Consider the following 4,269-nt stretch of genomic DNA (forward strand, 5'->3'; position numbering starts at 1 on the left):
TTATGTTATTAATACACATTACAAAAAAGTAGGGGAAAGCGGGGCACAACCTAACACTTTGACAAAAAAAAATCTGATCTAATAAAAAATATACAAGACAAACTAAAATATTTTCTCAATAAAATACATTTATTAACTTTTTCATATAAAATAATAGCATTTTTTAATAATTAAAAATAAAAAGATTTTTACAACAAACACATTGGACTATACAGCATAAAACAAAACTTAATCATTTCTGAACATTGACTCTCAGTCTTTATTCGCCTTTTCTCATGGTTTCTCAATAGAATTCATATAGAATAGCATAATAGGGGCACATTGTAACGTAGTGTTTCAATTAAACCCTGCTAGTGTCTTCTGGTTGGATCAGGTTTAAAGAACTGCCTCAACTGTTAAATAACAGATATAAGTTTAAAATAATTAAAATAATATCAGATTGTGTGATTTTAAATAAACAGAAAAAACATGAAAAATTAGCTTAAGCAAGATATTATCTTTTGCTGTGGTTAAATAAATGTTCAGTGATATCTTCCAAAGATTTTTAAATTTGGCACAATTTTTTTTTTTCTGTATATAGTGTTGATATGGCAAATAGTAGGCTAAATACACTAAGTTTCGTCATGCTGGCATGTGTGGAAAGTTGTAAACCGTGTGTTCCCGCTTACCCCTACTCCTGTAATAGAGATTCCGCCACAATGACCTAAAAGTCACTGCATGGGAACGTAATACTTTTTCAGCTGTTTACATCATCTGAAGGGAATACATTAATGACTGCCAAAATTTCTTATGCTCTGACTAACACCCATAATGATATTCCGGTATTTGTGTAGGCAGTTCTGGAAGGTTTTAATGCCATAGGCATGGACGTAGCTTGACATTTGGGAGAGACCAGAGGATCTCAAACTCTGAATGCAAAGCCACAGTCTTGAGTTGTTGTGGCATGTGCGTCATTTAGTTTGTGTAGGCTTCTGATATCAATTAGCCTTCTGTGGGCTTCCATGAATTTGATCTTCCACTATCAGCCTACATTTATCCACGTTACACGCTTTTCATGTTAAGCCTTAAAGGCCCATGCGTGCGTTTAGGTTGTTTTGTGATAATTAACTTATTTTTGAAATTATTTCTGTACCCTACAGTATGAAAGTTCCTACAATCATGAATACGAGACACTTTACTGTTTGTTCCCTGTTTAACTCTTTACCGCTTTGTTGTACAGTATTAGTGTTGTGTTTGCTGCCTGTGTAAAGGTGCATGTAACATATAACAATGTCGTATGTAGATATTGTTCCAAAAAGCCGTGACTTCAAGGCAATCTAGGGTTTGCGAAGAAAAGAAGAAAACAAAACAGGATGTGAAGCTCGGATGTTTGGGAGGGGTTTAGAGTAGAGCCTTTGCTCCTCTGCATCAAAAATAGGCCTACAACACATAAAGCTAATAAACTGTGAATGATGTGTGTGCTTAACATGCATTTTTACACTATAGGCCTAAATGCTGAAATTGCATTATAAGCATGTTGTATACAGATAGATAGATCTAGATCTTGTATACAGATAACTAATCTGATAAAGACAAAAACAGAATCCACTCACAACCGAGAAAAAAGAAAAAGATTCAAATAAGGTTATTGATGTTGCTACTGACTTATAGGCTGATATGTTTAGTGATACAGTTTTTTTTAACGCTCCATTGTGTCTCTTAAGCATTATTTTATTCCAGTGGTTATCACTTCTCATTTGCATGAAGTTGAGTATATCTTATTTTTAATGCTTGTGTCTTGTCATATGGCACAATTCATGTACACTTGCAGTCTTGTGAACTTACAATGTCAAAACATGTTTTATTCAAATTAGAAGTTAGAAGGCTTGTTCTTATTCCAGTTATTGAACAGACAAAGCAGCTGCAAGAAATTAAAACTTTTCACAACATATATGTTTTTGAAGGATTTCCCCATTTTTTTGGGCTGTGATTATGCTGAATAGAAAGTATTTTTATTTTTACATTACGTCTTTTTTTCTTGAACAACTACCATGTTATTGATCTTAGTAACATATTGTAATTTCCAGGTCATACTGAGTGGCTGATTTTTGTCACAAATCAATGCTTTGCTGTTTGCACTGGCATCTTTGCAGTAATGTCAGAGGAGCGAGGAAAGGATTCTCTCTCTGAAGTGAATCTCCTAGAGAAACAGAGGTAAGGCAGTTTTCAATTAAGCATTTTGAACACTTTTTAACTTTAAACACGTTTAACAATCCTAACAAGGAGTGTTTTATACTTGCTGTGTTTTTTTTAATTTGCTAATATAAATATAGAACTGCCTAAAAGTTGTTGTTGTTGTTGTTGTTGTTGTTTTTTTTGTATTGAACAAATGATTCCATTGTAGCAGGCCTGGTCAGATATTAGTCTCAGACAGGACAGGTTTTGTTAAACTGCAGGAACCATGCCGTGCTAAATGTCTTCATATTAAGACTCTCTCTCTCTCTCTCTCTCTCTCTCTCTCTCTCTCTCTCTCTCTCTCTCTCTCTCTCTCTCTCTCTCTCTCTCTCTCTTCTTTGTGTCATTAGTGTAAGATCAGACTCACATGTTTCAGTGTCTGTGAAGAGTGACCATTCAATAGGTATACCACCAGAACTCAGTGAGAAAACACCATCATCAACCAAAAGGTATTTCATGTGTTTTAGATCACAGTGTTGTTGTGTTTCCTCATTTCTTCACTGTGGTGTATGTAATAGAACACTGAATAATAACACTGAGTTATCACCTATAAACCACAAATCACCTGTATATATATTTTTTTCTTTCTCTCTTTGTGCCATTAGTGAAAGAAGAGACTCACATGTTTTCAGCTTTGTGTCTGTGAAGAGTGACCAATCGAAAGGTTTCGGAACACCTAAATTTAGTGAGAAAAAAACATCATCTACCAAAAGGTATCATGTGTTTTTACATTGTATATTTGTGTTAACTGTGATAAAACTTAATAAATAAAACAGTCACAGAACAAGGTAAGCTACTCTTTAAAAGGTCATTCAATTTAATGTTAAACTAAATTTTCTGAGATTGTTTTGCCCACCATCATAGAGGATAATGTTAGCATCTGCCATTTTTTTAATTTTGGGATAGGTATGTACAATTTCAGAAACATTAATAATTGATTTTCATTTAAAGAAACAATCAAGTAAATAATTAATTGTTAACAGGAATACTGCAAAATGCACACGTAGAACTTCTGGCTTTAAAGTTTACACAAAATGTTATGCAAAGTCCCATTAAACCCTCTTAACATTAAACAAAGCACATAATCCGTACATGTATGTTTTTGTTTCAGCCGTGACCCCCTGCCGTAAAATATTGCTTTTCTCTGCAGTGGCGTAGCCTATCCAGGACATTTTTACTGGGGTGGCCAAGATGGGACACAAAACTAGAGTGGGGTGGCCATATATACTATAAAGTAATGTTATGTAAACCTTCAAACTCTTATGAACAATAGAGGATTTTAATAATAGTAACAAAGTGCAAACTTTATTTTTAAATAATGGTAGGCCTACTATTTCATAAAATGTAAGATAAATAAATAGAGACTCTGGCCTGTAAATCGTTTCTATTTTGTTTTAGTTGTTCTTGTTGTTTTTGTGCAACAGATGAATGACAATTTATTCGTTTTTATTTGTACAATTTATAGATAATTCTATTTCCCGACTCCTGCGAATCGACACACGAGTGCATTACCGCCCGCGCCCGCACTCGGCCATCAGATCTATATTCCCGTGCCGCACTCTGTTGCGTTGGGTCCCGACCATACCTCTCAATCGACTGATTCCAGCGTTTTTATCGTTGTTGTATTGTTGTAACTGTGTGACCGTCCTCTTGTTTCACGGACCAGCAGCAGCAGGTGCACCGTGCAGCGCGCGTGCTCTTATCTCATGGGTCATCTGACCTGCTTGGCCAAACGTCCGCTGAACAGAAATCAGCTCTCACAGTATTAGTACGACCGTTACTGTGTTAGTTAAAAATTTGAAACTGGCCCTAAATCAGTTGATCAGCTGTCATCATTGATTGACAACATTTCTCGTTACTTGTGTTGACGAACTTGACCTACCTATCAGATTTGGGGTGGCCACAGGGGTGGCCAATGAGCTTTCAGGGGTGGCCCCGGCCACCCCAGGCCACCCCCTAGAATCGCCATTGTTTCTCTGCTCTTTCTGTCATTAGTCAAAGATCAGGCTCACGTATATTTAGATCTGTGTCTGCGAAGAGTGACTGTTCAAAAGG

General features: G+C 35.9%; 2 protein-coding genes across 2 annotated transcripts in view; both read left to right on the top strand.

Annotated features, from left to right (window-relative positions):
- The window catches only part of LOC311295964 (uncharacterized protein), a 597,210-nt gene that overhangs the window by 520,453 nt on the left and 72,488 nt on the right, over positions 1-4,269 (top strand). The gene's annotated exons all lie outside the window — the stretch shown is intronic.
- The window catches only part of LOC311295941 (uncharacterized protein), a 389,126-nt gene that overhangs the window by 240,803 nt on the left and 144,054 nt on the right, over positions 1-4,269 (top strand). The window lies entirely within an intron of this gene.

Source organism: Rutilus rutilus, assembly GCF_951802725.1.
Source record: "Rutilus rutilus genome assembly, chromosome: 8".
In the NCBI taxonomy this organism is placed as follows: domain Eukaryota; kingdom Metazoa; phylum Chordata; class Actinopteri; order Cypriniformes; family Leuciscidae; genus Rutilus; species Rutilus rutilus.